We start from the raw sequence: 27459 nt of genomic DNA on the forward strand, positions 1-27459 counted from the left end.
GCACACATGCAAAGGAAAGCTTATCTAAACAACAGAAATGCATAAAGTCAATGACTGTGCAAATGAGAGTTAATTCATGGTCATGTTAAAAGTGCATTTAAAACATTTGCACCGTTATATTACTATATGTTAGTTATCAGTAGTTGTCAAATAATTAGCTATTGAAAAAGTGGAAAAAAATTCTCCTTTTATCTGCTTTTCATGCATTTGTTAGCCATGATGTAAATATTGTAAGCAGTTTATTAAATACTTTTGAGTAAATCTTGGCTCTTTTCTGCAGATATTATTGGTAAAAACTTGTATTATGCTAATTAGTCATGGTTTTGTTTATTTCCAGGTTGTGCTCTTTGCAGCGCTACAAAATCAACAGGTTTCCTCACAGAACAACGAGTGTCTATGTCTGAGGAGTGGGTGCACTTTAAGATCCAGTCCTCAGATTCAAGCAGATCAACATCTCTGGCCTCTTTGAGAAACAAGATTAGACGACATGAGACGTCCAGAGCACACAAAAAAGCCCAGGAGCTCACGGAGAAGGGTGGACAGGATTTAGTCGGAAATTTGGTGAGAGCTGTGTCAGAGACAGTGTTTGCAGTAGGCCATATTGAGATTTTGATAAAAATGTCGATTAATTGTTCAACCCTAGAAGATAAGTGGGCTTTTTCCATCATTGTTCATTCTTATATGCTTATAATACATTGACATGTTGATAACACATAACCAGTCTCAAGACTAGTCTATGCATTAGTAAGTGTGATGGTGTTCATGAGGTGTTGCTTCGAGACAGGATGAATACAATTATTACAGTATACCCACTACAAAAAAGTAGACTACACCACTGTGTACACGGTCAGAGTGTGTACACGGTCAGCACGAGGAGTCGGGTGTTCCGAGCGTCATACTCTGGTGTGTACACGACCAGAGTGTGTACACCGCGCTCCGAGCTTCCGCCTTTTTTTGCTCCGACTTGGAATTTGAAAGGTGAAATTATCTCCCATAGGGAAACGCGAGGAGCCGCTGGAGGTGTTCACTCTCACTCAGTCCGAGAGAGAATGAGGGAATTTCTGTTTTGGGTGGGCGGGGCTTGTTACACGGTCAGAGCTCCTATGAGTTTATTATTATTATTATTTAAGCCCAATATAATAAATAAAACAATAATTTATTATTTATCATGTGTTGTGCAAAAAAGGATATTTAAACTGCCATTATGATTATGTCCCTCTCAAAGCACCAGCTTAGAGCCTGGATTTGGACAAAACCCAGGGTTAGATCCAGAGTTTTTTACGAGGGAGAGAGTCTGCTGCGGAATTAGAGCCGGTGTCTAAAAACCCCGGATCTAACCCAGTGGTTTGACACAACACAGCCTGCTCGGTTCTCAGAGGGATAGTTACTCCCTCCTCCTCGTTTGCTGCTTCAGTGTTTACGGGGCCGGCTGTCGGGCACGAGCCCTCTCTCTCAGCTGAAAAAATAATGTGTACGCCTCTCTCTCTCTATGTGTGTGTCTGATCAGCAAATGAGAACATGAGTGCCTCATCCCCCTCTCTCGTATGGCAGCTCGAGGATTCGTCCGTCTCTCTCATTGCTCAAACAATCATGAGTAAAGTCAGGCGCGCTCCGACTCGAACGGCCCTCCCCACAGCAGCAGCTCGCGCTGTGATATCTCTCCCTCTCTTTTGAGAGCTCGCAGTTTGTTTCGTCAGTTTTTCAAACTCAGCGGAACAATTACTGCGTAACATCTGAGTCACCTGCACCGACTCTAACACCGACCCTCACACTGCAAGACTGTGTGCGCAGTCCTAACATTTATGGAAGGCCCTTTGAGCCACACACGCTGCTTCCATCAGTCAACAAGTGCTCGCTGTAGGCCCTAAACCCTGCGTGAAAACAGCATCCCACAGTTTATCAGAGAGATGTTACCGTCTAGTGAGCTGTGTTTTTATTTAGTTTCCAACCCTCCATTTATATTATCATACTTTTTGAAATCTATTATGTGCATTTATTTGAAGATGCAGGTTTTCAATTTTAAATATATGGGTTATTTAAAAATGTTTTGTAGAGAATATATTCACTTCCAGTCCAGCACACAAACACAACACAAATACATGTTATTATTTTATTGGCAAAGCAAAAGATCAGATTCATAATCCCTTATGTATCCAGAGAGAGGGGTAGAGTGTTGCATCGAAGGGAAAGTGCAGTGACAATAAAAAACATTATAAATAAATATTAAGCTGATGAAGCTGTTCCGGGTTCCTCTCCTCTGGTGTATTCAGTGTAGGGCTGACCCTCATCCTCACAGCCTGAATATGTCCCCTCTTTCTGTCCTTGAGGACGTAGAGAAAGTAATCTCCTCGGTCCTCGGGCTTCACCCCCTGCAGGGTCAGAGTCAGGTCTCCATCGGACCTCCAGTGAGGGGCTACAGATGTTCTGTTCTCAAACCCTGAGCCCTGTGAGGTGCTCCCGGAGGGGAGGTCCAGCTCAAACACAAGCTGTGTGTTTCTCTCCACTCTGTACCTCCCAAGTCCTCCTGCAGTAAAGTAGTGGAAGGTAAATCCAGCAGCCTGTCTCTCAGGCACTGATTTCTCCGAGGATGTGATGACATTCAGATGGATAAGTTTCTCCTGCTCTGAGCCGCAGGTTAACCCGTACAGTCCCTGGTCGTTGATGTTGCTCCTGTTTAAGACCACAGACTCGTTTGGACTCATCCGGTCTTTGTAACCGGCTGCCGGCTTCCAGACATCCTCCAGACGAGCCACAGCCTGACTGCTTCCACCTGTCAAAGTGTGCTGAAGTGTCGCTCCTCTCTCCCTGCACTGTTCAGTCTCTGGAAACTGAACTGGGTCTCCTAATATTGTATCGACAGCTAGGCCTCCTACGAGAGGAAGGTGGACAATAAATAAGAACATGCGCAAAGTATGAGCTGCCATCTTCAGTCTTCTTCGTCTGGATCCTGTGTTTATTACAAGTGCTCTCTCGTTAATACTATTCTTTCAGAGCTTTGAGAGAGTGATCCGCCTCTTCTGTTCAGAGCTGTGTGAGAGAGGTGCAGTTACAGCAGGTGTCCACAGAGTGCAGCCCAAGTCAGACTGAATCTTCTCCAAATGCTGTCTCTTTAAATACTCTTTGATTTCGGTTAAATCTGTGGGAGGAGTCTGACTTCCCGATTTATTTTAACCGAGATTTGAGAGAGAGGGCTCGGGCTAGACTTCAACATGGAAGCTAGCGGTTGTTGAGCCGTGTATTCACAGGTCGGGGGAAAAGGCTGATCCTGAAAGATCAGATTCCTCCCAACTCGCTGCGATCCCTCTCTCGTGCGGCAAGAACGCGGATGCAGCATGTTTCCAGCTGTGTGGGAGAGTACTCGCACACCTCTCCTGAGAGAGTTAAATTGTTTATTATGATTTAAGCCCAATATAATAAATAAAACAATAATTTAGAAAGGTGAAATGTCCATACATGTGTTGTACATAAAGCACATTTAAACTGCCACATGATTACTGTGAAGTCCTGATACTTGAGGAACTTGTTGAGATTTGATGGGATATATGTCCTCACTTGTATGTGGTACTGTACTGTTCCATGTGATGTGCAATGTTGTGCTTGTGCCACAGTGAGGCGCAAGGACAAGGGGTATAGGATGCATGCCTGCCTCCTATAGGCTAATCACAGCTCTTGATTGCCACGTGTGTGTGGAACCAGTTCATTCCAGTGGAGGCTGTCCCCGTGAGAGTGATGCGTGCAGCCCTTATAATAAAATATGCCAGGCTTGGCTAAATGGATTACATCTCCGTGTTTTTCTCCGAATGCAACGTTAAGCTGCAGAACTAAGCGTAACTTAACAGGTTATGGGCCCAGGAGTCGTTCGGAAGAAAAGTTTGTCGGTTTCCACCGTGTAGTAGTCGCAACAAACAGCATGCTAACGGGTTGCTAAGCTAGCAAGGAGAGCAAGCTAGCATCATGGATCAACGAGGAACAAGCAGGTTGCCTCGACTGGCGTTCGACGGAGATGAGACCAAATATGAGATTTGGGAGACCAAAATGTTGGGAAATTTCCATTTAATTGGACTAAAACACACGGTCCTGGGAGAACCGAGGACTGAAGCGGAAAGAGCGGCAGACGACAAGAAAAATGCCGACGCGTATGTCGAGATGATTCAACTGTTGGACGACAAGAGCCTCTCATTAGTTATGAGGGATGCTGCCGACGATGGAAGAAAGGCTCTAAACATATTAAGAGAGTATTATGCCGGGAAGGGAAAACCCCGGATAATTAACCTGTACACCATGCTTACATCGCTCCAGAAAGCGGGCGACGAAAGTATTATGGACTACATCATCAGAGCAGAAACAGCCATCACAGCACTGCGAAATGCAGGTGAGACGTTGGGAGATGGTCTACTAGTAGCTATGGTCTTAAAAGGACTGCCTGGGAGTTTTAAGCTATTCGCAATACATGTGGCACATACAAATGATAATATCACATTTGCTGAATTCAAGACTAAGCTACGAAGTTTTGAAGAAACAGAGAAGACAAATGCAGCTGAGTTGGGCGACAGTGTGATGAAGACCCAGGGGAGAACCGGGCGGCGACCCGCCAAGACAAACGCACGTGACCGGTACAAAGAAGACACAGAGATGGTGTGCTTCAAGTGTGGCACCAAAGGTCACCGAGCGAAAGACTGTCGACAGAAGACATGGTATAGTCGATGCAGAAGCGACACACACAAAGACGCCACATGTAGGCGTAAGGATAAGGACGGTAAGGACAAAAGGGATGGAGCGTGTAAAATCACAGAAGATGATGACGGCGCCGACTTCGCGTTCAAGATGAGGGACGGGGAGCAGCAGCCGGCGAGCGGCATCCAGGAGAAGGGCCTGATGGTGGACACGGGAGCCACATCACATATCATCACCGAAGTGACCCAGTTCAAAGATTTCAACAGCGCGTTCAGACCAGAAAAGCACAGCGTCGAGTTGGCAGACGGCACCCAATGCAGCGGGGTCGCTCAGAGAAGGGGAAATGCTGAGGTTTCCCTAATCGACAGCGGAGGACGGCGACACAAGGCGACGCTTAGAGACGCTTTATTCATACCGTCGTACCCCCAGAACATCTTCTCGGTAAAGGCGGCGACTACCAGTGGGGCCACGGTTGTCTTTAAAGAAGAGGAAGACGCACTGATAACCAGAGACGGTACCAGATTTGACATTCATGTTTATGGAAAATTGTACTATCTGCATACTGAGGGTGAGTCTAATGACAAATGTAATGCATGTCATGACATTCAGACATGGCATGAGATATTAGGCCACTGTAATTATGACGATGTTCTTAAGTTGCAGAATGTGGTTGAGGGTATGCAGATCAAGGGCAAAGCAGTTAGGCCCGAACATGAGTGTGAGGTGTGTATTCAAGGAAAGTTTGCCCAAACGAGAAATAGAAACCCTGATACCAGAGCAGAGGCTCCCTTACAGATGGTGCACACAGACCTAGCAGGTCCTGTAGCCACACAGTCAGCAGATGGTTACAAATATGCGCTGTCGTTCACTGACGATTACTCGAGCGCAGTGTTCGTATATTTTCTGAAAAAGAAAAGCGACACAGTACAAGCTACGGAAAAGTTCCTAGCAGATATATCCCCTTATGGGAAAGTGATGTGCATGCGATCAGATAACGGAACGGAGTATACATGCAATGATTTCCAAACACTGATTAGGAAAAATAAAATCAGACATGAAACGTCAGCTCCGTATTCCCCGCACCAGAACGGGACTGCTGAGAGGGGTTGGCGTACTCTATTTGAGATGGGCAGGTGCATGCTAGTTGAAAGCAAGCTACCAAAACAGCTATGGCACTATGCAATACAAACAGCAGCGGTGGTACGTAACAAATGCTTTAATAGGCGTACAGGGCAGACCCCTTACCAGCTGCTGACAGGCAAGAAGGCTAATGTATCTAACATGCAGAAATTTGGGTCTGTATGCTACATGTACAAACAGGATAAGGGTAAACTGGATTCCAGGTGTGACCAGGGGTGTTTTGTGGGATATGACAAAAACAGCCCGGCGTATTTGGTATATAATCCAGATACTAATAAAGTACACAAACACAGGCTAGTGAAGTTTGTGAGCAGGGCAGCTGTAGAGAAACAGACACAGACAGGAGAGACAGACCCAAATGATGGCTATGGCCATATGAGACAGCCTAGGACTAGCGAGACCACGCAAGAGGTCAATAGGAGAGCAGAGAATGCTCAAGAGCCAAGTGTGCGGAGTAGAAGTACACTTAGTGGTGGTCCAGGTGCAGTTATGAGGCCAAATGGCCATAACCAAACACAACAGAGTGTGACAGGTGATGAACCTGAGACTAGGAGGTATCCAACTAGAGAAAGGAGGAAACCTATCACTTAGATGACTTCGTAGATGAAGACAGTGATAGTGATGGGGTTCATACCACTGTAGACTACTGCTACAGAGCGGTATATGGTGTTCCACAGACTTTTGGGGAGGCTATGAGGTCGGTTAACTCAAAAGAGTGGGTAAAAGCCATGGATGAGGAGGTCCACTCATTAAATGAGAACAAAACATTTACCCCAACAACCCTGCCAATAGGCAAGAAAACGGTGGGGGGTAAGTGGGTTTACTCCATCAAGAGCGATGTAGAGGGAAGAGACAAATACAAAGCACGGTTTGTGGCCAAGGGTTACAGCCAGGTAATGGGAATAGACTATGGGGAGACGTTTTCACCCACAGCAAACCTGACGAGTGTAAGGGTGGTGTTACAGAAAGCAGCGCAGGAGGACCTGCTCCTACACCAGATGGACGTGAAAACAGCGTATTTGCACGCTCCCATAGACTATGATATATATATCAATCCACCAGAGGGTTATGAAGAGAAGGATGATGGTCTAGTGTATAAGTTAGAAAAATCACTTTATGGTCTCAAACAATCAGGGCGAAATTGGAATAGAGTCTTGCACGATTGTTTAACTGAAAACGAATACACACAAAATCCAGCCGACCACTGTGTTTATGCCAAAGAGTCAAAAGACAAAAAGGCGATCATAATCATATGGGTCGATGACTTGATCATTGCAGCCAGCAATGAGAAGATTTTGAGAGAGGTGAAAGAGATGCTCGCAGGAAAGTTTCAAATGAAAGATCTAGGCAGACTCAAACATTTTCTGGGTATCGATTTCAGCCAATCTGATGGATGTGTAACCATGTCACAGGAAAAGTACACTAACAAGATACTACAGCGTTTTAATATGGAAAACTGTAGAACCAGAGAAACGCCCTGTGAACCAAAACTAGAATATACTGAGGATGCAGTAAAAATGAATGATGTCAGGATGTACAGGGAGGCTGTAGGAAGCCTTATATACCTAACCACTTGTACCAGACCAGACTTAAGCTTTGTGGTAAGCAGGTTATCACAGTATTTTGCTGAGCCTACAGAAGAGCAGTGGGTTACTGTGAAACATGTTCTAAGATACCTCAACGGTACTTCTGAGAAAGGGTTAAGTTTCAAAAGAAACAACAGTGAGAAGCTAGGTATACAGGCCTACAGTGATGCTGACTGGGCGTCTGATGTCAGCGACAGGCGCAGTACCACAGGATACTGTGTGAGTCTTAGTAAGAACAGCTGTCTAGTTTCATGGAAAACTAGAAAACAGCCCACAGTAGCGCTCTCCACATGCGAGGCGGAGTACATGGCACTGGCTTCAACCATAGAGGAGTGTCTATACCTAGAACAGTTACTAGAAGGTATAGATAACTACAAGTACGCACAAACTGTAGTACATGAGGATAATCAGGGAACGATTGCTCTCGCCAAAAACCCTGTAAACAGACAGAGGAGTAAGCACGTGGACATAAAGTACCACTTTATCAGATCCACTGTGAGTGAGGGGAGAGTCATTCTGATGTATTGTCCTACAGATGATATGGTTGCTGATATAATGACGAAACCTGCAACTAAATTGAAACTGAAGAGGTTTGGTGCAATTATTTTTGGAGTTTGAAATGTGTAACAAGACACAGGGGTTCACATTCATTCTGTATTCTTTTTTCTGATGTTTTTGTTTTGTTTTTCTTGTTTAAGATTATAACAACCTGAGAACAAGTGGGGGTGTTGAGATTTGATGGGATATATGTCCTCACTTGTGTGCTACTGTACTGTTCCATGTGATGTGCAATGTTGTGCTTGTGCCACAGTGAGGCGCAAGGACAAGGGGTATAGGATGCATGCCTGCCTCCTGTAGGCTAATCACAGCTCTTGATTGCCACGTGTGTGTGGAACCAGTTCATTCCAGTGGAGGCTGTCCCCGTGAGAGTGATGCGTGCAGCCCTTATAATAAAATATGCCAGACTTGGCTAAATGGATTACATCTCCGTGTTTTTCTCCGAATGCAATGTTAAGCTGCAGAACTAAGCGTAACTTAACACACTGGACTCGACTTTTGGCGGACACCGTTTGCATCGTGTCTGTGATCGCATCATACTAACAGTCCTCTGTGTTTCTGAAAGAGAAACAACGTGCGGACCGGGGGTAACGCTGCGGGAAAGGCAGCGTTACCCCCGACGAGGCATTTGAGTCCTGCAGGATTTCCCCGTTAATATCAGTGTCTCGAAAACACATTGGCGACTGAAAGACATCCAGTGTTTGGTCTTTTCCTGAAGCATCCTACAGTGTCTCAACTGAAAGAGGACCACAAACACACACAACATATAATACCATTTTGAGATTTGGGGATATTTATCTCCCATTCTTTCACTTTTTCTGACATTTTCAACACCAAACATGTCGTTAATGTTTCTGTTTAGGGAAATACAGCAATCTGAAAGCCTGTACATTATTTATATCACACTTTATTAGTAGAAAAATGCAGGAAATGACTTTTTGAATGCAGGATTTTCTGATATTTCGCTCTGTGCAAACCTTTGACTCTAATATGTCATCAACATGAAACAAGAATATGAACCTGGCTTTATCCAATGTTCACACAAGAGTTCTATATCCTGACACATCCTTCATCTACACTGTCTCAACTGAAAGAGAACCAGAAACACATTAAAAATATAATAAAATGTGGAGACTTTGGGATATTTATCTCCCATTCTTTTACTTTTCGGGCATTTTATAGACCAGACATGTCGTTGATGTCATTGTTTACCAAACTACCACTTTTTCCGAAAAATGCATAAAATGATGCAATATATGTTAAATACATGGTTTATAATTACTGGGGTTCCATTTCTCCTGATTACCTAATTTGGGCGTGCACATTTGCCGCGCGCAAACCTACCTCTTTTGGATTTGTAAAGGTTGGCATGTATGGAAGTCATGAGACCGTGCTGTAGTTCCTTTATAGCCCAACGTTAGCCTCCTTTAGCTTAGCGGTGATGACGTGAAGTCATGTGACCGTGCTGTAGTTCCTTTATAGCCCAACATTAGCTTCCTTTAGCTTAGCGGTGGTGACGTGAAGTCATGTGACCGTGCTGTAGTTCCTTTATAGCCCAACATTAGCCTCTGTTCTGTCCTTGATGTGTGTTTTTGGTGTATATCTGTCATGTATGTGTTTCTTGGCTGTGTTTTGGCACCACCTTGTGGTGGCTGGTTGACACTGCTGCTTGCTAGTGGTTTATTCGATTCCTGTTGCTAGGAGAACAAACTTGTTTGTTTCCCGAGTGTTCTCCACTTGTAGCTTGAGTTGTTTTCATGAACTGCTCTCCATGGGCTGTGCTTCGTATTTCCCGCTGGTTCAAGCATCGTCTGTGAGTGTTATTGTCCGACAGGCTGTGGCTTAGTTCCTTTATAGCCAGCCCAACATTAGCCTCCTTTAGCTTGGTGGTGACGTGAGGTCATGTGACCGTGCTGTAGTTCCTTTATAGCCCAACATTAGCCACCTTTAGCTTAGCGGTGGTGACGTGTAATATCAGAGTGTTGCTGTTTTTTTTATTTGCTCTATTAATACTTAGTAAGGACGAAACTGATTAAATGAACAAAAGCTAGCTCTCAAGATTAAGAATATTGTATTCAGAGTTAAAGAAACATCTGAGTTTTACATTTATTGTATTACAGTACGATTAAAAAATATTAAAGAAATAGCAAAAGGTCATTGTTTTTTACTTTTTGTTTCAATTTAAGTTCAATCTGTCACGAAGAAGAGATATTCAGATCTTGCTGTCAGCTCCAAAGATTACTTCACGAGTATATGTTAAAAATGTGATTTAAAACTGGGTAAAGTTATGTTACGACAGCTTCTGGCAGACGACGATGACCAATTATTATTACTGTTAAAGACACCAGAGAAAACACACCTTTACCTTGATAACAATTACACAGTTCTGGAATTACTCAACTTAATATGTAACTATGGTTGAATGGTTTTTAAAAATGTTAAACTGGAAATGTTACACATTATAACATTAATAGTTACATTTGGATGAACTCAGAGTGACTAGATTTCTGCACTCAAACACAACCAGAATCAGCTGAATTTGAATAAAATGGCACATGTGTTTAATTTTGTGTCAACTGTTGTGTCTTAGTGTAGAGTAAGTTGACTAGCGGTGTCTGCATTGTGTTGTGGAAGAACCGAGTCAGCATATTGTTGGAGCCGATATCCGTTTATTCTGACAACAGATGAATAACATTTCAGTCGTTAATATATTGTCTGCTCTCGCACTTCGGCTCCTGCACAGATTAAATAAAACATAAATAATTCAGCATACACACATGTTTATAGCTTAATGCAGAAATGTCCGAAAACAGTACAGTTAAATTCTCCTGTGAAACACGTTAACGAAAAGGAAGAGGAAAACGTTAGGGATTCAATATAAAGGGGGGGAAGTCCTCACATAAATAATCCTATGGGTACAGGGACTGAAATTCAGATGTTCCGCGGCTCTGCCAGGTAACTTTTGTATCTACAGAACACAGACTTTTACAAAGAAATATAAGGCTCTTATGTCATGATCTCTATGTTTTCAGTTTTATTTGAAAGGTGTTCACCCCATGTCGGTACGTTACCTTGGTTGCTGATTGGCTAATGTTTACACAAACCAAAACATCGTTATGACATCATAAAGTGGCCAAAATCTGATCAGCTCATTTTCAGACAGGTTTTTATATAAATGGATCAGGACAAAAAGAGAGAGAATCTTTGTTCCTGAAACTTTCAGAGTCTCTTTACACAGAGGGGACACATGTTGATGTAGAAGAGACATGAAGAAGATTGAACACATGTTGATGTAGAAGAAACATGAAGAAGAGGGGACACATGTTGATGAAGAAGAGACATGAAGAAGAGGGGACACATGTTGATGTAGAAGAGACATGAAGAAGAGGGTACACATGTTGATGTAGAAGAGACATGGAGAAGAGGGTACACATGTTGATGTAGAAGAGACATGAAGAAGAGGGGACACATGTTGATGTAGAATAGACATGAAGAAGAGGGGACACATGTTGATGTAGAAGAGACATGAAGAAGAGGGGACACATGTTGATGTAGAAGAGACATGAAGAAGAGGGGACACATGTTGATGTAGAAGAGACATGAGGAAGAGGGGACACATGTTGATGTAGAAAAGACAGAGAAGAGGGGACACATGTTGATGTAGAAGAGACATGGAGAAGAGGGGACACATGTTGATGTAGAAGAGACATGAAGAAGAGGGGACACATGTTGATGTAGAAGAGACATGAAGAAGAGGGGACACATGTTGATGTAGAAGAGACATGAGGAAGAAGGGACACATGTTGATGTAGAAGAGACATAGAGAAGAGGGGACACATGTTGATGTAGAAGAGACATGGAGAAGAGGGGACACATCTTGATGTAGAAGAGACATGAAGAAGAGGGGACATATGTTGATGTAGAAGAGACATGAAGAAGAGGGGATGCATGTTGATGTAGAAGAGACATGAGGAAGAGGGGACACATCTTGATGTAGAAGAGACATGAAGAAGAGGGGACATATGTTGATGTAGAAGAGACATGAAGAAGAGGGGATGCATGTTGATGTAGAAGAGACATGAGGAAGAGGGGACACATGTTGATGTAGAAGAGAATGAAGAAGAGGGGACACATGTTGATGTAGAAGAGACATGAGGAAGAGGGGACACATGTTGATGTAGAAGAGACATGAAGAAGTGGATTTTGCATGATAGGTGACCTTTAATAAAAGCTTGCCTTTATTTACATCCCCATACCTGCCTCCCTGTTTGTACTGCGTTTGGGTCCGCACTCTTGCCTAACCCTGACAATTTACCCGTGTTACATTAGTGCGAGCTGTCCTTCATGCAGGTCCTAGAGTCCCGTCCCTCCTGGCTGGCTCCCAAATTCATGTTGGAGAACATCCATGTTTAGGGCCAGGATATGAACCCGGACTTCCTTACCACCATTTACTCTTCAGTTAGAGTAACAGACTCTGATTACACAGAACAAATGAGAGTTTGATGCTTAGCTTATTCTTAAAAGACAGAATTGAACTTTAGTCCATGGAGAGTTTAGTACTGTTCTATCACTTATCTCTTTGTAAAGCTCTTTAGTCAAAATGTGCTTCATAACTAAACTTAACGAAATGTAGGAAAGACAAAAGTGCCTGAATGAAAAGAAAATATTTTATTGAAAGTATTTACAAACATAAGAAGATATGGGACAGTAAAACTCTCATTACATTGCAGTATAATCCAAACATTGAAGAAATTACCAACAATTGTGTTTCATATTATTAGACATAAATGTAATTTAGTGTCCGAGACAGATGTGTGTGTGTGTGTGTGTGTGTGTGTGTGTGTGTGTGTGTGTGTGATGGTGAACACACCGAGCTGACTTCAGCAGCTGATCTGCAGTCAGTTTCTGTCCACAGGAAAGACTCTCAGCCCTTCAAAGGACACAGAGACACTGAAGAAGGAAGAAACCTGTTCCCAGGCTCAGTCAACAACTCAAACCCAAAGCCAAACCCAGCATAGAGATGTTCAGTGAATGTGGTTTTGAAGGTGTGGAGGTGGATCAGTCTGTCTCTAGAGGAGACTCTGTAGAAGGAGAGAGAGCCAGCAGGATGATCCAGATACACTGCTGCTCTACCAGAGGGGGGGTAGCGGGAGGCTAAGAGGGAGGAGGAGGAGAAGCTTGTTCTTATGTTATTGTGACAGACAGAGTAACCATCACTGACAGGGTAATGACCATGATCACCAGAGCACTCCAGACTCCAGGACTGATCATTCCCTCCACACCTACAGTCCTCTTTGTCTCCTCTGTAAGTAACTGATATATAAACCTCTCCTCTATACTCGACCTCCCAGTAACAGCGGCCAGTCAGAGCTTCTCTACACATCAGCTGAAGCTCCTTCTCAAACCTCCCTGGATGATCAGGATATGGCCACTCCTCCTCAAATGTCACCTTCCTGTTGTCTTCAGACAGTTTGAGTCTCCTGTGAGCTGTGTTTGGGTCCAGCTCCAGTTCACAGGCATCTGATGGAGAGAACACAGCTGCAGGTTATCATCTGTTCATTTTAGGGCTGTACTCGAATATCCGAATATTCGGTCTTTGGCCTACTATTCGGTTGTCATTTGTTTTTTTTGTTTTTTTAAACGTTATAGACATAGGTCACATTCACACCAGCCTTGTATTGTCCGGTTGAATCGAACCCTGGTGCGTTTACCCGCTTGATGCGGTTTGTTTGGGTCGGTGTGAACGCAGTCCGAGACCTCTGAAGTGAACTAACCAGCCGGTCCGCTTAAAACAGGTGGTCTCGGACCACTTGCTAGTGAAAGCAATTCTAGAACCCTGAAGGCAAGAGAGACTGAAAAGAGTCAAGCGAAGCTTATAAAAGTTAACAGCATTTAATTACACAAAATATGCGGTGGTGTACAAAATGAAATGTGCGAGTGGAGGCGCTCTCCACATCCGACCGGTCAGTTCAGGTCAGGGGGTCGAAGAGATCAATTCTTGGCTTGCTCTTCCTGTTGTCATCTGAGGTCTTCTCCTATTGGCCGGCGTTGTCGGGGGGCGGGTCCAATGCAATTCCTGCATTTTTCTGTAGCTAAATTGCATCATTCTGGCATCTGTGGTTATTTAAACATTCCCTGCTACACATTATTCAGCGTCAATAAATGAGTGCTAATCCCAGTGTGCTCAGTGTACAACATCACATGTCATTTCACCTTGGTTCAAGGTTTGAAATCGTATGATTCCGCCAGATGCTAAATGCTAACCGGAAGTGACGAATTTTCAGAATAAAAGTGTTAAGCTAATAGTGAGAACTTCCGGTTTTTCAGAATAAAACTGATTTAAATCAAATAGTGTATTTAATTCAAATTACGCCATATCAACATTGATTTTAATTTCTAACAATCCCTCCTTACATACCATTTAAGGTATGTAAATAATATTGAAATCAATGCGTTCTTCATCCGAACATTGCATGGTACATAACTCATAAAAGTCAAAAATACAAATAATACATATTCATCATAAATATAAAGTTTTTCATTTGTGCATAACTTCTATCTTAAACCTTTAATGTCACTTCGCAAAATAGCAGCAATTGGCTTGGTATGGAAAATGTCTAACGCCCTCCTTTCACATCATAAATCATCTTCATACTGTATCTGGTGTAAAGGCACTTGTTCCTTTACAAAGTATAAGAAGGATTAAACTATCTAAAAATAGCTAAATATTACTCTTTATTTAAACAAGTCTAGCGCCATTCTATCGGTCTGTTTTTATCTAACTGTTTGTGTCATCCTTTTACTGTGTCTCTGGTGCAATTTACGAATCTCTGCTGGCTCCAGTAGATATAGTTCTCTCCATCCACATTCTTGTTGGTTCTGGGACAGAGGAATAATAATTCAGAACCTGCTGATATTTGAATCTTACTACTTGGCATATGTTACAAACAAAAAACATCTTCTTGGTGAACTAAATAAAATCCTTGTAATCTTTCTCAAATCTAATATAACAATTAACTATTCCTGTTTGTGGTAAAAACACACTAACGTTATGTAATACAATTTCATTATGATTCAAAAACAACTAAAGTCATGATGATGTCAGAGTGAATGATTTCCTGAGTGTGTCTGTCCTGTAAGGTACGTCATTCTCTGCTTGGATCGTGTGCAGAAATCCCATCGATTGCACCTGGCAATACTGCTTCTACCTATCTATTATCAAGCTGAAAAATGAATACAGAAATCCAACATACTGTCATCAAATGTCTTTCTATTATGAATTGAAATGAAATGTATATCCCCATAATGATAATAATAACCTAAACAATAAAGTCTATGGCCTTTACTTCTTTTACCAGGCTAGTTACAAGATGTTATCAAAATTAAATTCTGTCTCATTACATTACTATGTTTCAGCTTAACTGTAATATGTTCTTTCTACATTTCAAACCTCAGGTACTTTAATATCTGTTGAAATATTACAAAATTGTTTCATTATCACAGGTCAACTTTTTCGGTATTCCATTCTGGAATTAGATCTCTCACAGTAGCCCCTTGGCCACTGATTCTGCATCTGTGTTACCTGTTATAACTCAATCAATATTAGAAACATGTCAACATTCACCAAACAGTATATTATCCCTAGATATGGAGCAGGTTAATCCTAAAACTATCTTCAATGCTCAGTTTGAACATCTGGGTTGGGGCGGAAAGTTTCTTTCAGTCCTTAAAGAAAAAAATTAAATTGTGAATTTTACATTTACATGTTGACATTATACACACTCCCCCCTATTTACACATGAACTCATGTGTAACAAAATCCTGTAATTGGGAGGGGGAAAACACTTTCAAATATTGGTTAGGGACATAACGAACATTGTTTGCAATTTTAGACCCATTATTATTATTTCCACAGTAAACACTTCAGTGAAAATAAGTGTTTCTCTCTGTCTTTCAGGCCCAAAAGAAACAGAATCTTCAGATTTTAGATTGAGTTTCACATTTGCAAACCGCCAACTCCTGTGGGAATAAAATATCATCAAGTAGATTAGAAACGGGTCACATGTCCGGTTTCCCCTTTTTATGGAATTTTTAGGAAACCTCTCGTTTCCCTTGGAGCTCCAAAATAATATGTTAGTCCAAAAACATGCTTGGTTAGTTATTGTTTTAGAATCATGCAGTTACACTGATCACATGCCGGCATTCATTCACACTCACACTATCTGGTTGTCAAGTCAGGTTTGGTTTGGTGACTGACCCCAGGGTCAGTCATTGACAGATCTTTTGTCACACTGTCAGTCAGGGTCAAAGGTAATTTGGTCTCAGTCTTTTGGCCATGTCGTGCTCTGCAGAGTCTTTTCAGAGGTATTTCAGCATAGGCAGGTTCCCTTTATCTACAAAAATATGTCATATGTGGAGCGCCATTCCTTATTCATTCACGATTTCAACTATGATTTTCAAGATGGTTCTAACTTTCCTTTTGGACTTCTGCCTCCCATCTTTCCTGAAACTTGGTACAAAACTCACTTCCTTATAGTACTACTGATACTGCAATTCATTTACACCTAATTAGTATTACAATGTCTAATAGATCTAATTCAGAAACTTGTGTACATAACTATTATCTTGAGTCAAACCATTACTAGGATCTGTGTAGCTCTGCTATGTATTTCATAGCTCATCTATCTTCAATTCTGGTCCACTTAAAAAACAACGTTAAACTCTTTAGCAGTGTGTGGAACCTTGGGTGTCCGAACATGTAACAATTACTCCCTCCTTTATCAAGGATTTTAAAACAGAAGTCATTTCATATTTCCATCTGAAAGCCCTCCTATGGTAATAAGTATGCTACAATGGAGAAATCAACACTTCAGATTGGAATACTATATTTGGCTTGGCACGAGCTCTTCCTTTAACATGATCCATACAAATACAGATGTGTCTTATAGAGTGGTTCCTAAAACTATCCTTTTAATGGTGATCAATATTGTAACAAATGAGATCACACGTGAATAAAAATCTCTAAAAGAATAATTTGTTAACATGATGAAAAGATTGAAGCATATGGTTCTACTCTGTACTCCACAACACCCACTGCTTAAAGTGGAGTGAATATTTCCATCATGTCTCCCTCAGTGTGATTTTCTCATTTTACTTTAATAGTTTCCTCTTTACTGCTATTTTTAATTTACAAATTGATTAATTCATGGTTAATAAATCTGTTTGTCTTTACGTATTTATCAAGTGAATTCAAGTTCTTTAAATGTGGTCTCTTTTATGTGCGTTTGTGAATAAGTGTGTTTATGTGTAAACTCACTCATTCCCGTTCTCCTTTTCTCCTCCTCTGGTTGTCTCAAGCCGTGACCCCGGCCTCCTCACTTCTAATCGACCATGCCAACTCCTCTGATTCTGTCTTCTCTTCAGTCCATCAGCTCTTGAATCCATCCGCTGTAACTCTTTTAGGCAGCCTTTGGCCCAGTTACATCTGCAGCCCACATCATGCCACTGTTCTTGCACTGCTTTTTATATGTCATCTCCTCCTTTACAGTCTCTTCGCTGTTTATATGGAGGGCGGATTCTGCTCTCAAGTTTCACACTTTGCTCTTGCCAAATCTCGTGGCTCAGCTTGGAACTTCATGCCCGGTCTGAGGGACTGATGAGAGTATCTCTGTATGTCAGCAAGCCGTTTGGTTCTGGATGCCTCAGGTGGAGATAGTTCTGGCTGCAGTTCTGTTGTTGTTGTTGTTGTTCTTGTTGTTGTTGTTTCAGCTCTGGTTCTCTGTCTTTTTGATGGAGAAGGAGGAGTCTCCTGTTGGGTTAGGTCTTTTGTCTGCTTGGCGGGACGGAGTCGTAGCCTTTCTGACTCAGAGGGGGAGTCCAGGTCTCGGGACGCATTATCTATAAGAAATCTAGCACACTGAGGTTAAATAAATCGAACCCTTTCCACTCTGTCCCTTTCTAAATCATACTATCCGTCTTAGTTGTTAAATGCCATCTAAACAACACAATGAATGTCTACTAATGATATTACAAATACTCCCTCTAAAAATTGTTTCATCCATTGCTACATATTTACCCAACCTGACTCTTTCAGGAAACCATTTTCTCCTATAAATTGAAACACCTGTTTCAAGCATCACATATTTCACACACTAAGAAAGAACATCTCCATATTTTCTCCAATATTTTAAATCCCACTGTTACTTAGAACAATAGCAACCCTGCAGAGCACACTAATCAGATTACAGTAATGAAATTTGACTCAAGTGTAGGCCTATGTCTACTTTCCATTATACTTATTACTTTTAGTGAACATTTATTTATATTGTCTAAATCCCTTGTCTATGATGTGCAAACAGTTCGAGTATAAAAATGTGTTTTTCTCTATGTATTTACACTCTACGGATTCTTGAGTTTACTCATCTCCTGGTGCTGTCGTTGTAAAAATGTTCGATTCCTTATTGTTTTGAACCAGTTTTCCAAAATCAGTTCTAACTGCCGTGCCGTTTCTGCAAATGTAGCGGTGCGGCTACACACTGTGTAAGTGGGTGCCAACATGTTCCTTTTTTAACTTTGATCCGGAGTGCATCTGCAGTAGGGCTGGGCGATATATCGATATTTAAGATATATCGATATATTTAAAAATAAGATATGGAATTAGACCATATCGCATATATCGATATAGTTCAAATTTGCGCTGTAATACTTGCTTCAGGCAAGCCGTTCCGTTGATAGGAACTCTCTGCACTGCTTCCCGCGCCCCAGCTCCGCCCCTCCCCTTTCATGCACAGAGGGGGAGGGGGAGGGACACTCCGGCACTCTTTAACAAACATGGAGAAGGCAACAACGTCTGCAGAGCGTACGGAGGATAGCCCCTTGGTTGGTAAAAGAAAAAGCAGTGGCTCAATCATTTGGAGATGGTTCGGATACAAATTGTCAGACGAGCAACAAAACCAAGCTATATGTAGGGAGTGCCATAAGCACATTGCAGCCAGTGGTGGAAGCACTACGAATCTTTTTTATCACTTAAAAACGTGGCACAAAGTGCAATATGAAGAGTGTGTGAAACTGCGCGCTGCAGAAGCCACAGGCACAAGCCGTCCCCAACCCGATAAAGCTCCAGCCCCAAAACAAAGCTCACTGCAAGCTTCATTTTCCCGCTGTGTGCCGTATGAGAGGAAAAGCGACAAGTGGCGTTCAATAACAAAGGCGGTGTCCTTTCACATTGCCAAAGACATGGTCCCTGTTGCAACAGTGGAACAGGTCGGGTTCAAAGAGCTAATTAAAAAGCTGGACCCGCGATACGAGCTTCCCAGTCGCAACTATTTTGCACGAGAAGCACTGCCGCAAATGTATAATGAAGTCAGACAGAACGTTGAAGGCCGGCTCGCTAACGTCACCCATTTTGCGCTGACCAGCGATATGTGGTCAAGCAGGACGTGTGAGCCTTATATGAGCGTGACAGTTCACTTCATGCAAGACTGGGAGATGAAAACAGCTTGTCTCCAAACAAGTTATTTTCCCGACGATCACACCGGTGAGAATATAGCTGAGGCCCTGCAGGACTCAATCGCAAGCTGGAAACTTCAAGAAAAGCATCTGGTTGCTATAACAACCGACAACGGGAGCAACATCGTGAAAGCAGTTCAGCTGAACAAGTGGCTGAGGATGCAGTGCTTCGGTCACAGACTACACTTGGCTATCGGTGAGTGCAATGGAGTATATTTTCCCTTAAACAAAAAAATATTGAAATGTTAGTTTTTCCTCATTTTCCTTTGTGTGTCTGTCTGCAACTTTGTGTTTTATGCTGCTGTCTTGGTCAATGGCCAGGTCTCCGTTAAAAAAAATCATTCAGGCTAGGTTAAATAAATTAATAATAACTTAAAGTGCTAAAAGTAAGATCACTTACAATAGGCCTACAGGTAGATTTCAGAACCATATTTATTAGATTATTGGATAAGAATGAGGGATGCATTAATGTGTTTACCACTTTAATGTTACAGCTGGTAAAGGTGAAGTAATATGACTTTAAAATGCTGGTTAGCCTGTTGATATCATCAAGGTAATATTTAGCTATTATGATTTCTCTGGCCTGAAAGAGCACACTGCAAAGTGACTAAACGTAGGCCTAAACATTGTGGAGTTTTAGTGGAGTAGAAATATGAAGCAGCATTAAAATATAGCATAAATAACAACAACAAGAACAAAACATGAGTAAATGCACATGCAGTATAATCTAATTTATAAATTATACAAAAATAATAATACATACAAATCACTTACAGGATTAAAATTCAGAAAGTAACTGATTATAGGCTAATATTTGATATTTATGCCCATTTGATTAATAGTTCTTTATGATTTTGACAGGACATGGCTTGAATGAAAAGCGCGTCACCCGGGCCATTTCTGTGTGCAAGAGAATTGTAAGCTGTTTTTCGTACAGCTGGAAGAAAAGGAGACAGCTTGCTGAAGTCCAGATTCAGCTGGGTCTGCCAAGTCACCAACTCATAACCGAGTCTGCCACACGCTGGGGATCAAAGCAGCAGATGATCCAGAGAGTCCTGGAGCAGGAGGGCGCACTGGCAAAAGTCCTGTCTGGTGACAACAAGACCAGGCATCTTATCCTTACCTGGCAGGACTTAGAGGTCCTAGAAGCAGTCCAAAAGGTCCTGAAACCTCTCCAGCACTTTACCGATGCTTTATCAGGTGAGGAATACGTCACTCTATCCTATGTGAAACCTGTGCTGCACCTTTTTAAAGAAAGTCTCCTGGCATGTGAAGAGGGTGACAGTGAGCTTTGCAAATCAATCAAGACCAGCATTGTTGAGTACCTCAACAGCAAGTATTCTGACCCAGCCACTACTGACCTATTGGAGATGGCTTCATTTGTGGATCCACGGTTCAGGGCCACCTACATCCCGAGTGAAAAAGTCGATGCATTGAAGCACAGAGCTGTCTTGGAGGTGGAGACACTACTGGCTGATCAGAGCAGCGGTCACCTGACGCCTGACCTACATGTGCCCACTGTGCCTGAGCCTGCAGATGGAGAAGCAGCAGGTGCACCAAAAGCTAAGAGGACACTGGCAAGCTTCTTCAAGCAGCGCACAGCCACCACCACTGCACCAACCAAGAGGGGCGCTATTGAAAATGAACTGTCAAGTTACTTGCAGTCAGCAAGTGTGGAGAGTGACACTGATCCACTCAAGTGGTGGAAGGAACATGCAGTTGTCTTTCCAGCTCTGAGCCACCTGGCTAAAAAGTATCTCTTGGTACCAGCTACCAGTTCACCCTCCGAAAGGGTTTTTAGCTGCAGTGGGAATATTGTGACCTCCCACAGAGCATCTCTGAAGCCGGATGCCGTGGACAGGCTAGTGTTTCTTGCACAAAACCTTTAGGCCTAAATGAAGGAGGACACGCTTGTCTTCTAATGTCTACCTCAAGACAGCACTACTGTTATCGAAGTCAAAAAAATAACATGTTTACTGAGTTTACAGTCTTTTTCTTGTGCAACTGGTTGAGAGAGTTCAGATAAGCTATTAAGTAAAAAAAAAAACAGGTAATCTCAAGCTGATGTTTAAACAAGTTTTTCTTAAACCGAGCACTTTATTTTGTTATCTCTTTATATATAAATGCTGCCCTCAGAAAAAGATTTACCTATTTTATTTTATAGGCTAATTTTATTTAAGATATTTTATTTATTTAAAAGTGCACCTTACGGAGCTTTGTTATACAGTGTTTATGTTTACATTTTATAGTGAGTTTTCAATAAAACTACTCGTATTTGGCTTTGACTTTGACTGAGCATTTCATTTCACAGCTCTCACTTTGCGGAAAAAATATCGGGATATATATCGTATATCGATATTCAACCTAAATATATCGGGATATGACTTTTGGTCCATATCGCCCAGCCCTAATCTGCAGTGCGTTCTACAACTTCCCACGGTCCACTCCATACAGGTTGCAACAGCTTCATCTTGTGGATTTTTACATTTACCCAATCCCCTGGTCCAACAGAAATATTCGTCATGGCCCTGGCATATGCTTCCGCCTCAATTTTTCTCATATCTAACATTGGTTCTCCTTTGTATTGTGAGGTGATACCTTGTGGTGGATATTGCTGAGTGGGGCAATCTCTGGCCAAATGTCTACAATCACCACATATGAAGCAGCCACCATCTCTTCTTCCTCTTGAGCGTTGCTTTCCTCTCCATTGTCCCTTTTGTTGATGCTGTCTGGGAGTGTATACCTGAGCTGGCGGCTGTACTTGTGTAGGAAGATACACAGGTATTTGCTGTTGCTGGAATTGTGTGGGAAGATACTGTGGTGCTTGTGGCTGTACTTGCGTAGGAAGATACACAGGTATCTGCTGAACTTGGTTTTGTGGACATACACTTCCTCGTCCGCTTTGTTGGTTCTGCATTTGATTCTCTGGTTCTTCCTGAGTTTGAACTGTTGGAGGTGTCCACCCTGCCTTCTCTGCTAGTATGGCCATCTGATTAGCTTCAGTATCTTTCTCAGCTACCTGCATCTTCAAAAGTATTTTTTCCAGTTTCTTTGTTTCTTCATCATCTTCCTTTGTTATTTCCTGGCATTTGATGTCATGGTGAATGAGATGTAGTCTCCATTCTTCTGGGATTTTAGCTTCTAACCCCACCACATCTCTAAGGCGTGCCTGCACTGATTGGGGAAGGGCTTTAATGACCGCGTCCTTCCACAGCATTGTGACAGCCGGCGAAACGTCATGTCGTTCTCCAGTACAGTCCTCCCACACTCCTTCACATCTCTTCAGGAAGGCATGCATGTTTTCCTCCGTGCCTTTCCTCAGGCCGGTGAGGGCATGTAAACTGCGTGTTGTCGGGTAGATGTGACGAATAGCAGCCCAATAATTCGACCTGATGTAGTTGAATGAAGTGTCATCTGGGTCGTGCGTGCAATTGGCCTCGGAATCTACTGCTCTTGCTTCCAGTCGTCCTTCAATCCGTCCGAGCAGGGCCCTCATGTCTCCCAAGCACAGGTGGTCTTGGGCTGTGTATCTCTCCACATCAGTCACCCACTTCTGACCTCCTTTCGTGAGTGGAGGTAGTTTTGCCACTAATGTTTCCATGTCCCTGTGAGTCCATGATTGGTATTGAAATCCTCCTCTTCCAGCCGCTATCAATGGCATGGAGGTATGTGCACCGGTCTTGGATCTTTTAGTTTTCTTGGTTCTTCTCGTTTTGGGGCATTTCCCAGGGTAATGTTGCTCATTTTCGTCGCTACTATTATTCTCAGGAGGAGATGCAAAACCGCGTTGTTGCTGTGACTGTTCATGGTATGGGGAGTGTTTACTGGTTTCAGACTGTGTACCGCCGTCGTCATCTTCACCTCCCTGTCCTTCGGAATAGACAGGAGAGTAGTTTGTTCTGCGTTTTCTTTGAGTTCTTCGTTCTTCTTGTTCTCTCCTTTCTCTCTGTTGTCTATCTGCTTTCATGTCCTGAAATCTTACATCTTCTTGTCGTCTTTCCGCCAGAAGTTGTTGGTATTTATCTTCCTCCCTTTGTCTTTCGGCAATAATGTCATTATGGGCTTCAACTGCCTTTCGTCTCTCTTCAATAATGTCATTGTGGGCTTCATCTGCTTTTCGTCTCTCTTCCATTCCTCTGTTGAGCTGCTCTTCCATTCTTCTGTTGAGTTCCTTTTCCATTATTCTGCCGAGTTCTTCTATTCTTCTGTTGGATTCTTCCTCTCTTCTGCAGAGTTCTGCTTCCATTCTTCTGCTGAGTTCTTCCATTCTTCTGTTGGTCTCCTCTTCCATTCTTCTGCTGAGTTCTTCCATTCTTCTGTTGGTCTCCTCTTCCATTCTTCTGCTGAGTTCTACCACATGTAAGCTGTTTGTCAATCCTTGGCTGGCATCTTCCAGATGGAATACCAGACTTGCAACCATAGCTTTTCTTTTTTCAGCTCTGTTCATAGCAATGTTTTCAGGTCCATACCAAGAGGGTTGTCTGGCTTTGATCCATGCTTTTTCCTGTTGTAAGTATTCAGCATTCTCATGTTCAACTACAGCTTTTCTATGGGCTTCCGTTGGTCCAGGCTGATCATCTGCTGGAATCAATCCTCTCGTTTGCCACTGTTCTAACAGTTTCTCCATTTGGTTCCATATCCTCTGTCTTTTACTTGAAACTGTTAAAGCATCCGATCTGATTTTTACCCTTTCCTTGATATCTGCAGTTGAGCCTGGCTCTGCGACTGGTCTCAACTTGGTGTCTTTTGGCGACATGTTTAAGTACTTGGATAATATTATTAAGTTATCAAAGATGAAAAACTAATCCTCTGAATAGTACCTTTGTATTCTTTATAAAGATATCCTATGTCACCTGAACTTAACTTTAAAATCTGGTTGTTGTTTTTTTTTTCAAATAAATCAAAATGTTGGAAAATCAAAATCAAAATTAGACAAATTAAATTAACATTTTGAAATTATGCAAATTTTAAAATCTGAATAAAGAAATAAAAATGAACAGGAGTTGACTTAGTAATATGAAAATAGGAATATGGTGCAAATCCAAATAAACCGTGTACAGTGTATACTCAAGTTTATGAAATTATGCAAATGTCATAAAATGAGTCAACTACAATACTTCAATTCAAAGAAACCTCCTGTAATCTTTATCTGTGTGGTGAAGAATGTATTAACTGTAATACTTATTATGTCCGCTAGGGGAGCTGTTTTATTTTTGAACTCCTCTCAAATGTATCAACTAGTACTTCCGGTTCATAAACCTACTTCCTGTTTATTTCCCCAAAATAATAAAGTTCAAATGACTTTCTTTGAAAAGCATGAAAAACAAAACAACTCAATCTACTCTCAACGTTCATCTACACCATCCCTGTGTATTTAATCAGTAATTACCAGTTGTATCTTCACTCAAACTACTTCATCATCTAGTAATGTCAACTGGCTAGCTAACTAGCTTAGCAGTATAGTATAAACCTCATGTGACTGGGGGAAGGGGAACACTCAACATGTGCAGATTAAAACCACACTGCTTGACAATACAAAACAACACAATCTTCATTTATCTTAGCTCTAAATTCTTTCGATGCTGACCTTAAAAGCTGATCTCATACCAATCTTGTACACAATCGTTTCGGCTTAGAACATTGCACAAAAATATACTTTTCGGCTTAAAAACTCCACACAATATACTTTATTAAACCAGACTACGCCGGTTTAACACATCAAACATATAGACTAACATGAAGGGACCCAGTCCAGTGTAAACCAGATCAAGTCTGGTACCTCCCCAGAAGGTCTTAATACTATGTAATATTCACATTAATCGGGCGGCGCCGAGGATACAACAGAGATGAATAGAAACACTATATACAATCTCCACACCACTCGCAATCACCACAGATCAATCTACAGATCCATACCAATGCTTGCACCTAATGTAAGTTATTTAACTATACAGTTTTTGAATTGAACAGGTAACTGTCTCACCTTTCGTTTAGGCCCAGCCAAAAACTCCAGCAGTGAGTCTGTAGCCTGTCCTCCCTTTGTGCAGCCTGGTGTGATGCTAGTTAGCTTGCAGCCTTCCCCTCTACTCAGCTCTATCCTGCTTCAGGCCCACCCAGGGACGCCAAATTGAAAGCAATTCTAGAACCCTGAAGGCAAGAGAGACTGAAAAGAGTCAAGCGAAGCTTATAAAAGTTAACAGCATTTAATTACACAAAATATGCGGTGGTGTACAAAATAAAATGTGCGAGTGGAGGCGCTCTCCACATCCGACCGGTCAGTTCAGGTCAGGGGGTCGAAGAGATCAATTCTTGGCTTGCTCTTCCTGTTGTCATCTGAGGTCTTCTCCTATTGGCCGGCGTTGTCGGGGGGCGGGTCCAATGCAATTCCTGCATTTTTCTGTAGCTAAATTGCATCATTCTGGCATCTGTGGTTATTTAAACATTCCCTGCTACACATTATTCAGCGTCAATAAATGAGTGCTAATCCCAGTGTGCTCAGTGTACAACATCACATGTCATTTCACCTTGGTTCAAGGTTTGAAATCGTATGATTCCGCCAGATGCTAAATGCTAACCGGAAGTGACGAATTTTCAGAATAAAAGTGTTAAGCTAATAGTGAGAACTTCCGGTTTTTCAGAATAAAACTGATTTAAATCAAATAGTGTATTTAATTCAAATTACGCCATATCAACATTGATTTTAATTTCTAACACTAGTGAACTCTGGAGCGGTTCATCGCTGGTGTGAACGCAGTCTGCACCAGAACATAGGAAGCGCATTTACGAGTCACAAGAACGTGGATGTCTTCAAAATCTTTAGCGAAACAGTGAAGCAGAATGAAGTGTTGAACAGTGTTGTGTAAAGCAAAGATGCTTCGTTAACTATACATAAAAGTCAGAGCCACCTGTCGTCAGTGAAACGTCCCTCCTTTCTGCAGAACGTCTCTCATATGGGTTATGTTTGTTATCGCACGTTGTCTGATTGTATAATCATATGCGCCGTTGCTAGAGGCTGTTGATCCCCAGATTAACAGCAGCATGTCACCTGCCGATGCTCCATGGCGGAGGCTCCGGTAGAAATTGCCGGGATTTGCCTTTTTACCCCCCCTTAATGTCTGACCAATTGTTGAGCAGCATTTCTGTGCACATGACTTGTGCTTAAAGTTTATAGTCCGTTTGAATTGTGCCTGTGTGAACGCAAACCGAACCTTCCGAAAAATGAAGTCCCCCCCGCGTGCGCACCGAATATCCGAATATTCGCTGTTGATTAATACCGAATATCCGGAGCCTGAAAAATGGTATTCGGGACAGCCCTAGTTCATTTATTAACAACTTTACTGACGATCACTGACGGGAAATCCTTCAAAATGACGTCTCATATTGACTGTGACTGATGTCTAACAACCTGATCTTCATCAGTAGGTGATCAATCAATGAACTCAGATTTAATACTTAATGTTGTAAAATAAAGAACAAGAAAAGGGAAACAGCATCAGCGTCTAGCTGTTGATATACTGTCACTATCCAAAGAGTCCACATTTAATATGAAGAATCTTTTACAGGAAAATGTTTTAAATTATATTTATGTGTAGCACAATACTTGGAACAGGTAGACGAGCTGCCTGAATCTGCTTTTTGGTTTTCATTTAGACCAGGGGTGCCCAATACGTCGATCGCCATCGACCGCTCGATCGCAAAGGTCATTTTGCGATCGAGCATTTTAAAAGTAGTTCTCAAGCTGAAAAGTGTGGGCACCCCTGATTTAGACCAATAATAAAATTCATGGTATTTATAAAGCACTTTTCCGGGAGCTCAAAGACATTACTTTCAGTCTTCTTCTTTAAATGCAGCAGGTGGAAACCTGATGAGTTCAAATCACTGGTGCTACTAACACGTATACTGTAGGAAGAGCAGACTGGGTTTCTTGTGAAAGGAGCAGGTTTCATTTATTTCTTTAACGACAGGGAGAAGAAGTGAGCTTTCTGTTAAGAAA

At 42.1% G+C, this 27459-nt stretch overlaps 1 long non-coding RNA gene across 2 annotated transcripts; it reads right to left on the reverse strand.

The window, feature by feature from the left end:
* Nucleotides 1-12606: 12606 nt before the first annotated feature.
* Nucleotides 12607-26434, reverse strand: LOC307033681. 2 transcript variants are annotated; one of them, XR_013806604.1, is made up of 2 exons: nucleotides 25450-26434; nucleotides 12607-17866 (listed from the first exon to the last, which is right to left on the reverse strand). It is a non-coding gene; the product is annotated as an uncharacterized lncRNA (long non-coding RNA). The 2 variants fall into 2 exon arrangements; XR_013806605.1 differs by having other exon boundaries at nucleotides 12607-17874.
* Between the last annotated feature and the right edge of the window lie 1025 nt (nucleotides 26435-27459).

This window comes from Notothenia rossii, assembly GCF_949606895.1.
Source record: "Notothenia rossii genome assembly, chromosome: 3".
NCBI lineage: Eukaryota > Metazoa > Chordata > Actinopteri > Perciformes > Nototheniidae > Notothenia > Notothenia rossii.